Source organism: Equus asinus, chromosome 2, assembly GCF_041296235.1.
Source record: "Equus asinus isolate D_3611 breed Donkey chromosome 2, EquAss-T2T_v2, whole genome shotgun sequence".
NCBI classification, from domain to species: domain Eukaryota; kingdom Metazoa; phylum Chordata; class Mammalia; order Perissodactyla; family Equidae; genus Equus; species Equus asinus.
Genome location: NC_091791.1, coordinates 9,341,533 through 9,352,963, shown reverse-complemented (window position 1 = coordinate 9,352,963; position 11,431 = coordinate 9,341,533).

Here is an 11,431-nt window from a genome sequence, read left to right as displayed (position 1 = left end):
CGACACCCATCTCCTTCCAATAAATCTCCTCCTTTGCCAAACTAGTTCTAACTGAATTTCTGTCCTTTAAAAACACAATACTCTTCCTAAAATACCTGGCTCTATGCTTGAGACGTAGGGTATAGTCCCAGTCCTTTGGGGACAGTTTTTTGGGGGAAAGAAGAAAATAAACAAATAATTCTGTGACCAGAGCTATGAAAAAGAGAAACATTGGGAACAGTGAGATCTGATGCTAACATGGTGGGTTTTAACATGCTTTCTTATTCCTACAGGAAAGAGAACAAAGACAGAAGTGTGTGTGTGTGGTGTGTGTGTGTGTGCCTGTGTGTGTGAGAGGGAGAAAGAGAGATTAAACACAAACAAAGACAGCCTCCTGTCAGCCCCACTGAATATTCAGAAATAGCCAAACAGTCTTCAAAGACAACGATATGCTAAGTCGCCCAGGGTTTTGTGTCTCAGGTGTTGGTGGGTGACAGGTGTTCTCCAAATCTAGCTCTCTTGTCAACTCTTCAGGATGATTCTGAGCATCTTTCACAGGGAGAAAGACTGGTGACAAATGAAAGTGGGACCTCCTCCAGCCAGCCAAGGATGAGGAGATGTGAGGGCGTCCCCTTCTGATTGGAGGGGGTCGTGCCATGTGACATGTTGCCCACACAGCTAAACCTTGTCCTGACACATGGTCTCCATGCCAACAGGAGCAGAGTGTCTGTTTGTGCCATTTGTTTGTGTTTATGACGTCTGTCACCTCAAATCTGAAGCAGGGCTAAAGAGTAACAAGTGTAGCTCCTTCCACCTAGAGTTCTAGAGAGTCCCCAGATGCTTCAGGTGTTCTCACTCTGTGCATGGGCACGAACTGTTCCTTCCACAGAAGATGCCCTTCCTCACAGTGTAAGTTCAGGACTTAGCTCAGACATTACCTGTTCCTCGGTCAGCCAGCACATCCTTAGCAAGCACCTACTATTTTCAGGTACTAGTCTTGAGGGCCAGGACTGTGCGTCTTTGTCTTTGTGCCTTCAGCAAGGTCCAGAGACTCTTTGTACTTTGTTGAATGAATGGATGAATGATGGATCGTTGCCACATGGGAAACTGAACACGATTGCTGTATGATGACTTCTTAGAATTAACTTATGGACAGAGAACTGATGTCCTAAATAATCAATGAGAATTAGCTGTGAGCTTCTCAAGTGACAAACACTCTTATACAAAGCCTGCCACAGGTCCTCTTCCATGTTCCTGGGTTGACCCCAAAGTCCCACACCCCGAGGAACCCCACTGGAGCTTACATGGGCCTTCCTGTAGGAGCTCAATTCCTTCCACAAGAAAAAAGTTTCTTGATGCCCCCATGGATTTATACAGTGAACCTTACCAAAAACCAGCTCAGCTCAGGGGAACCACAGCCTCTTGGCTCAAGCAGCGTGTGACTCAATGTTAGAGTTTTGCCCTTTTTGGATTCCTGTAGTTGAAAGCAGCTGTTATGGGGTGGGACCAGCCCGGGGTGGGATTGTAGGATTTCTGGACCAGCAGAATGAAGTCTGTTAGCCCTTTGCCTGCTTTTCTGTCAGGGGTGCTGTGCCCACTGATGAAGAGGATGTCATGTCGGAAACTGCTTTTAAGTCCATCTGGACACAACTGACCCGAACCGGGACAGAGTGAGCAAGACTGCGCCAGCGAGCCTGTGGTCACAAATTCACACACTGACTGTTACCATTCCCTCTTCTAACTGACCAAAGAGGTGGCCCAGCCTGGAGGCCACTTGGGGTGGCAAGGAATGCGGCCTTGGAACTAAACAGACTCTGGTCCTAATGCTGGACCTGCAGTTCGATTGTAGAACATGGGCCGGCTGCTTGATTTCTCCCAAACTCCCTCTGTAAAATGAGGATAATCATGAGCTGCGAGGTGGAATGATGAGTAGCTGAGAAACACCCAGCCTGCTGCCGGCTCATGGGAGGTGTGCCCCTACCTTTTCCTCCATCCTGATTTTATGTTGACAAGGAGAAGAGGGAAGCTGCGTGTGCTCTCCTGGGGGGACCACAGCTTCCTGAACAGAGCAGGGAGGGAGGGAGTCTGAGTGCTGGCTGTGGACGAGATACGAAGGAGAGAGGGTCTTGTAAGGCATGGAAGAGATGGGGTATCCACAAGAAGCCGGGATCTTGTCCCCAGGCCAGTCTGCCTGCACTGCAGTGAGCTGAGCTCCCCTCAGGGCCTGGGACATCTCAGCCAGGACAGCATCACTTTTTGCATCAAATGTTCTCAGTATCACTGAGGACATCTTCTTTGAGGGCAAGAAAGTTATACTCTCTATGTGCAGTTCTGATGCCAAACTTCCCAGGGGCTGTGGGGCTAGGATGGGGGGATCGATTAACTTTGTGCCCTGTCTTTTCCTTTATATAAAATGGAAGTAAGTAGAGAGACATTTCTGGCTGGGGAGCTGGGATGGGAGGGGTCTGGATTCTAAGTCTCAGTGCTGTGTGGCCTTCACCAGTCCTCCCCTGCCCCGGGCCTCTGACTTCTCGTCTGTAAAATGGGGGGCTGCTGTAGATTATCCTCAGGGTCCTATTAGCCTTCAATGGCCGTGACTCTGATGATACGGGCTTGCCTCATCAAGGTCTTAGCAGTGAGCTGTCTGGAGGGAAGAGGACTGGAGAAACCTTGGCCGCATCAGACACGTTCAAAATCCAGGCTTGCGTCTCTCCAGCAATTTGGGCGTGAAATGAAGAGACCATGTGCTCCAGGAAAGACAGTGAGTTGCCAACAATAACCAGAAGGCTCTCCCTGTATAGAACCCCAACAAAAGTGTTCTGCTAAAAAAACAAACAACAAAAGGTTTTATTGACAAAATAGAACTCTTCAGCTGGGGCTTTGTGCTGATTTGGCCGCTGTTGGCAAAGACGTGCACGTCTCCCCTCAAAGCACGGCGGGGCTTTGACAGGAATCCTGCTCTCTCCTGAGGCCCGCTTCCCCACCCTATCCCCTCACCCCAAAGCTGGCTGCTGGACCTACATGTCCCTACATCAGGGCCCCTTGTTTCTGGTGCCTTAGGTCAAACTCTCTCAGGTGGTGATGGCAGGTGGGAAGAGCAGACGGAGGTTCAAATCCCAGCTCTGCCGCTCGCTCCCTTGTCACTTCAACTCTGTTACCACTAGTTTCCTCATCTGTAAAATAGACAGAATAATGCCAAACTGTCTTCTTTGCTAGGAAATTGAGGTGAAAACAATACTTGCAGTGGTCTTAGTAATGCTTACAAATATTTAATCTTATTAAAGGATGCAATTACTACAAGGTCAGTATTTGGAAAGTCTTCTGAGTGTGATGTGGGAGTCCCACGACCCTGGGTGGCCATCTGTCTCCTTATCCAGCAGGTGGCCTCAGTCCTGAGCCTTGCTTCTTGGGTCCGGGTGTTGCTGGACAATACGAATCCAAGTTATCCCAGCCAGGCATGAGGGATGTCTGTCCCCAGCTGCTGTGGTTGACCCCAAGCTCTTCTCCTTCGTTCTCTACTGTATACAACCTTGGGACTCCTCTCTGCCTGAATCAGCCTTTCAGCCAGTCCTGGCCCAGCTTCCCCACACCACAGCCCCAGGAGTAGAGGCAGACATTTCCTCTATTCAGTTTCGAAGAGGGCTTAGCCCAGCGAAGCAGAATGTGTGCTGAACTGCACAAGCATTGCCCCTCCAGAAGTTCTAGAAAGAACCCAACCTCACTGCTTTTTTTCCCCACTGCCCCTGCACATCCAGGCTGCCTCTCTCCCAGCACCTCCCGTGAACATGAGAGGGGTTCATGGGATGACATAGTGAAAGCATCTGAATAGTCCTATATCAATTAAATAAATTGAATGCATAGTTTAAAACCTTCCAACAAAGAAACCTGCATGCCCAGATGGCTTCATTGGTGAATTCCCCCAAACATTTAAAAAATAAATAATTCTAATTCTATACAATATTGTTCAGAAGTGAGAATAGGGAAGAACATTTCCCAGTTGATTTCTGAGGCCAGCATTACCCTGATGCCAAAACTAGGCAAAGATATTACAAGAAAAAAAATACAAACTAATATCCTTTATGAACATAAATGTAAAAATCCCCAACAAAATCTAGCAAATAGAATTCAGCAACATATAAAAGGGCAATGCATCAAGACAAAGTGGTTTTTTTTTTTTTTCTAGGAATGCAGTGCTGGCTCAACATTTGAAAATCAATGTAATTCACTATTTTTCAGATTAAAGAAGAAAAACCACAGGATCATCTCCATAGATGCAGCAACCAGATTTGACAAAATTCAACATCTGCTCATGATACAAACCACTGGTAAACCAGAAATAAAAGGGAACCTGAGATGGGGCATCTATGAATCACTTCCAGCTAAAGGTAATTCACAGTGGAAGACTGGAGGTTGTCACTGAAGATGGGGAACGAGGCAAGTATGCCCACTTGCACCACTCCTGTCATACTGTAAGTCCCAGCTAGTGAAATAAAACAACTGAAAATAAATGAAAGGCATCCATGTAGTGGATAACATGATTGCTTAGAAAATCCCATGGACTCTACAGAAAAGCTCCTGGAAACAATAAAGGAAAGTCAACATACAAAGTCAATTCTATATGCATAGCGAACTATTTGAAATTAAAATAGAAAACGTGGCACAATTTACAATAGCATCAAAATATGAACTACTTAGGTATAAATCTAACAAAAAATTCAGTTTCTGTCTGAATTACAAGACTCAACATTGCTAGGACATTAATTCTCCCCAAATTCTTCTACAGACTCGACACATTCCCACTCAAGATCCAAGTAGGACTTTTTTGTAGATATCTACAAGCTGATTCCAAAATTTGTAGGGGAAGGAAAAGTAAGCAGACTAGCCTAAACAACTTTGAAAAGAAAGAGCAAAGTAAGGAGAGTCACCACATTTTATTTCATTATTTCAAGATTTACATTGAAGCTACAGGAATCAAGGTATTGTGATACTGGTGAGAGGTCTGATACATAGATTAATGAAGTAGACCACAGTGTCTGAAACAAGACCCACAAATAAATCAAAATGTATCAAACTGCAAAGGCAATTCAATGAAGAGAGGACGGTCTTTTGAACAAATGGGTGCTGGAACAATTGGCCATCCATATGCAAAAGAATGAACCTTGAGGTGCCAGCTCAGTGGCATAGTGGTTAAGTTCATGGGCTCTGCTTTGGCAGCCAGGGGTTTGCCATTCAGATCCAGGCACAGACTTACACACCGCTTGGCAAGCCAGGCTGTGGCAGGCATCCCATATATAAAGTGGAGGAAAATGGGCACATCTGTTAGCTCAAGGCCAATCTTCCTCAGCAAAAAGAGGAGGATTGGCAACATATGTTAGCTCAGGGCTAATCTTCCTCACCAAAAAAAAAAAACCCACCTTGACTTATCCCTCACACCTTATAAAAAACTAATTCAAATGAATTTTACCTAAGGTGAAACACAAAACTTTACAACTTTTAGAAGAAAACATATGAGAAAATCTCCATGACTTTGGGTTAGACAAAGAGGTCTTTGATATAACAATAAATGCACCATCCATAAAAGGAAAAAAATGAGACATTGGACTTTATCAAAGTAAAATATGTTTGCTCTGTGAAGCACATTGCTAAGAGACAAGCCACAGAATGGGAGAAAACACTCGTAAGCCACATATTTAACACAGGACTTGTACATAGAATTTATAAAATGGTCTCAAAACTCAACAATAAGAAACAAAACATTGAATTTAAAAAGAGCAAAAGATCTGAACAGACATTTTATCAAAGTAGATATATTTAGTAGGTAAATAGGGACATGATAAGATGGCCAATATAATTATTCAATATAGAAATGCAAATTAAAACCACAAGGAGATAACTCTACACACTATGAGAATGGATATTTTTTATAGCTGACAATACCAAGTGCTAGTGGGCGTGCAGAGAAACAAACTCTTACATTTTTGAAAGTAATGTGAAAACGTCACAACCACTTTGAAAACAGTGTGACAGATTTTTATAAAGGGAATATTTCACAGCTCCTTCTATGAGGCAGCGTAACCCTGATACCAGAGCCAGACAAAGGCAGTGAGGAAAAAAAAACCCAGAGGCCGATATTCCTCAAAAACGTAGCTGCAAAAACCCTCAAAATCTTAGGAAAAAGAATGGCCAACTCAAAAAGCAGAGTTGGTTTAGCATTAAAAAATTATTAGAAAGTTAATTAATGTATTCACTAGATTAACATTATAAAGGAGAAAATACAAAGGATGACATTTTCCCCAAATTAATCTATGGAATCAATACCATCTAAGTCAAAACTCCAGCATGATTTTTAAAATAATAAATTGGAAAGCCAATTCTAAAATGTATGTCGTCAAAGGACAGCGTTAAGAAAAGGAATAGACAAGCCACAGACGAGGAGGGCAGTTGCAACACATATACCTAATAAATCTCTTATATCCAAATGTATTTTAAAAGTCCTACAACTCGATAAGAAAAAGACAAACAGCCTAGTCTAATGCTAGCTGCATTGTAAAGTTGTAGACACCTCAGAAAACTGTTTGGCAGTTTCTTATAAAGTTAAATATACGTGTATTTAATGAAGAGACCTGAAACATATGAACACTGGAAAACTAGTACAAGAATGTCTGTAGAAGCTTTATTCAGAATATCCCCCAATTGGATATAAAATGTCCAATTTTATAATGTCCCAAATATAAGATGTCCATCAACCAGGAGAAGGGCTAAGCAAGCTGCGGTCTGTTCACACAATAGATTTCCACTCCACGACAGAAAGGAGTGAACTACTGAGGTTCACAGCTGCATGGAGAAACCAAAAATATATTATGCTGAGTGAAAGAAGCTTGATATAAAAGAGCACACACCTATGGTTCCATTCGTATGAAGCTCCAGAACTTGCAAAATTAATCTCTCATGAGAGAGAGCAGAACAGTAGTTGGCTGGGCAGGGGTGTGGATTGTCTGGAAAAGGGCATGGAGGAACCTTCTGGGATGATAGAAACATTCTGTACCTTAAGTGTGTGGATTTCATGGACAATGAATTTGTCAAAACTCATCAGTGGTATACTTAGGATTTGTACCTTTCACGATGTAAATCAAACCTTAGTAAGAGAAAAATTCTTACAATGAAAAGAAAAAAAAGTGGATCTGCACAGGAAAAAAGATGCTTCCAGTATCCGAGTCACAGCACAGGGAATAGAATGACTCAGGTGATCTGGTTGGCAACTGGACTGCCTCGCCAATGGGGGAGCAGGTGGCAGGGCAGGGCCAAGTCTCCCACTCCCATCCGGCTGGACCAGACCAGAATGACACCCCTGTGGAGGGATTCTTGAGTGTCAATACTACAAGATCTTGTTGGGAGAGTAAATTCTGACGCTGATGAGTGGTACTAAGATGCATGGTGAGAGAGGCACCAGATGAGATAAGCGCTCCCCATTCTGTAACGCTCCCCCTCCTTGCCTTTCTGCCATGAGCAAATAGTTTGGTTTTCCATAAAGTGCCCCTTGGTATTCGTGCAAAATTTAAAAAGTGATTTTCCTGCTTTCTAAATCTTGCTAAGCCTCAAAAGGAGTTGAGTCATTTAGTAAAGGGGATTTATGCCTGCCTCAGTTTCCCTGTGTTCCCAAACCAATGCCCATAAGAAAATATCACTTTGCTGTCTATAACCAGTCTTATTTTTTCTCTCTGTCTCTCTCTCTCGCACACACACAGACAAACATGCACACGCATGCACAAACACTGCCTCTGTCTCCAGCAGACCCACAGGCAGACTCTCTCTCTGAATGCATATACAGAGTAGGGCCTAATATGCACACACAGGCCCCTTAAGTGTGTGAGGGATCGTTCCAACTAGTGCACAGTCAGGGGGAGTGAGTCCTCTCCCATACACCCACGCAGATCTCTTAAGCTAAAGTGGTGCATGGGCCTCAGCTGCCATTGCACCAGAAGAGATTGAGTTCCAGCAGAATGGGGAGGGAAGGCTCCATGATGTCAGTCTCTGCCCCCTTTTCCTGCTCCCTCTCCCCTTATCAAGTCCCTGATGTGGCATGCGCAAACAGCCTAAATTCACATGTGAGATTGCCTCATCCATCCGCTTCATTTCAGGGATGGGGAATCTGAGTTATAAGAGGGGAGAGGCCTGCCCAAAGGTATTTGGTCAGATAGGGGCAGTGTCTAGACCAGAATCCTGAACTCTTGCCTTCCGGTCCAGGGTGCTGTCTGCTGCATGATGCTGCCAGCCCAAGATCTCTTTCCCATCAGAGAAATGGGCTCATTCCCACTGGAAAGCACTAGAAAGTGGTGCTCAGACCAGGAGCTCCTCCCATGGCCTGCTGGGGGCATGGAGTGACTATGGCTCCATTCCTGGGTGGAGGCATGACTAGGGCAACTTCAGAATCACCGATAAAGGATGTCTCCCTTTCAGACCACTGGAATCATATCCACACAGGTACAGATCCTGGGAACAGCCTCCAGGAAGCCTAGTGGAGTCAGATCAAGTCAGGCCACACATAGGACAGAGAGCTGCCTGGCACATGCTCAGTGTGGTATATGTTACAGGAACTGCAGGATGGACAGAGGAAGTAGAATACATGGTTTTGAAACATTCTACCTTCTAAAATGATGGGGCAGTATAGTTCAGTGATTAAAAGCATGAGCTTTGGAGTCCAACAGACCTGGATGTTGCCCCTCACTACATGTGTAGCCATGAGGCTCAGCCTCTGAGTCTGCTAAATGGGAGGAAGTAGCGCAGAAGATGCTCAATAAATGGTAGCTAAAGTTGGCTCATTGTAAAGACCTGGTTTCAGAAGGCAATAGACACAGCACTCAGGCCAGCTCTGGGCTTACAGAGCCAGCATTTCTTGAGAGTGATCAGAGTGGGAGAGTGATTTGGAGAGGAGCTGTCCACTGTCTCAGTGCTGATCTGTCTGGAACTCAATCCTGGGCAGGAGCCCAGAAGCTTTCATCTGCTCAGGACTCCTGGTGAACTTCCAGTCAGTGATTGTGGGGGAGTAGCGACAAGAGTGGGACAAGGAACTGGGAGAAATAGCTCTTGCTGAAGATTCTAGTCCTGGGCATACAAGACAAGCTCCACTGCTCCACTGCAGCTCAGAGACAGGAAATGAACAGAGACCAGACGTCTTCAGAAGTCAGTCCAAACTCAGAGAAGCCATTGTTCATGGACCAGCACAATGCCTCACAGTCTAACAGTCGGTAGGATCAATCACACGTTTCTGTCCTCCTAGAGCCAGTGTGGGCTACAAATGAAGAAACTGCTGCTGCCATGGGCAGGCTTAAAGGATTTTCAAGGCAAAGTGCAAACCTCACTGACTGGCTGTGTGGGCATGGTGAGTTCAGTGGAGAGAAATGGCTCTGTATCTGGGCCAGGCAGACTCTAGCTGGACTGCATCTCCTTCTGTTTGCCCAGCTGTGGGGGCAACTATGGGTAGGTGGCAGAGCCCTAGGCTGGTGGTGGGAGATCAACACTCCAATCTTGGATCCGCCATAGACTATCTATGAGATAGCCTTGGGCAAGCTGCTTAGCTGTAAGTCTCTGTTGCCCCATCCACAAGTGGGATGGCCATCCTGATCTTACGAAGCATGAGGTGGGAAATGAATGCGAAGTGCTCATCAGAAGGCCTGGCCCACAGGGAGCTCTCAAGTTTACAAGTATCACACAGTAACTTCCTACACCAGCCAGCTGGCATTCAGCCCAAGGATCCAGTTTAGGAAGGAAGATAGAGGAGGGAAGAATGGGAGTGATCATTGATCAGCATTATCAGGAGAGATTAGGGGGACCAAATCTGGGCCATCAGAACAGAGTCACAGTGATAACACTAATGGGCACTGAGTCACACCATCCAAGTCTGCATCGCTTCCCTCATCAGCTCTGACATCCCGGGCATATTGCTTAACCTTTTCAACCTGAGTCTCCTCATCTGTATGATGGAGGTAATTACAGTCTCTCTGGTAAAAGGTTGCTGTGAAGATTAAATGAGATCAGTTAGCCAGAGTGTCTGGGTCATAGCCAGCCTTTGATAGGTGTTCCTAGCATCCTGAGGCCTATCAGACAGTGGTGTCTTAGCTCCTCCCTGGAGACCACCAGCTGACATTGCCCAGCAGCCAACTTCCTCTTTCCTCTGCTGGGCCGACTTCCTTCCATGCCTGGCCTGTGGGGCCTGTGACAGCCTTGGAGACTCAGGAGTGGCAAAGGACCTTTTCAGAAAGCTAATTCCTCTCTTCCCTGCTAATGAGCAAGGGAGCCAGAAGCCCAATGATCCTGTTGGAAGAACATGGGTTTTAATGTCTGCGAGATGTGAATTCCAGACCTGACTCTGCCACCTTAATCAATTTATTCTACCCTATCTATTGATGCTTACGTGGAGGGACCTTGAGCAAATTATGGACCTTTCTGGGTCTTGGCTCTATCACTTGACAAAATGGAATCAAGATATCTATGCTGGGTGGTTGTGAGAAGGATCCGCAAGGATGTCAGCCTGTGCCTGCCTCTATGTAGAATTACACTAAACCATCTAAAGGGATGAAATTCAGTTCTATTTTTGAGCCTTCCCTCGGGGCCCGGTTACAGTATTTAAGGACCCATGTTAACACTGTCATGAACATCCCATCAATTCTCTCCAGCTCAGAGAAGCATGACATGCAGTTCTGGCCATAGTGTGGCCCTTGGAGGGCACCCTCCAGGCCCCGGCACCTCATCTTCCCTGGACCAGATTCTTGAGTCCTTTCATAAGAGGCAGTGAGGACTCTGTGTCAAGACCTGGATGGGAACAGACATCTCCCTTCCTTGGTAAGTACGACTTCACTGCTGGTGCCTGCGGCCATGTTGAAATATGTGCTCAGTGAGGCCCAGCCTCGCTGAAGCCAAGCGGGCTGGGGACCTGGTCACTATGGAGTTCAGCCCTCCCACAGCCCCACTGGGAGCAGGAAATATTGTTCACAACCAGAAGAAAATGAGCTCTGTTCTTCAGGAACCTGAGTTAAAATATTCTGAGTGTCTTTCTGGCATTTTCACTTTTCAATGTTGCTTTTAAGAATTCAGAAGGCAGGGGCCAGCCCGCTGGTGTAGTGGTTGGGTTCATGTGCTCTGCTTCAGTTGCCCCAGGGTTTGCGGGTTCGGATCCCGGGCACAGACTTACACACAGCCCATTAAGCCATGCTGTGGCAGCATCCTACATACAAAATAGAGGAAGATTGGCACAGATGTTAGCTCAGGGACAATGTTCCTCAAGCAAAAAGAGAAAGATTGGCAACAAATGTTAGCTCAGGGACAATGTTCCTCAAGCAAAAAGAGAAAGATTGGCAACAGATGTTAGCTCAGGGACACTCTTCTTTTCCAAAAACAAAAAAGAAAAAAAAGAATTCAGAAGGCAAATGATCTTCAAAATCATGAGAGTGTGTGT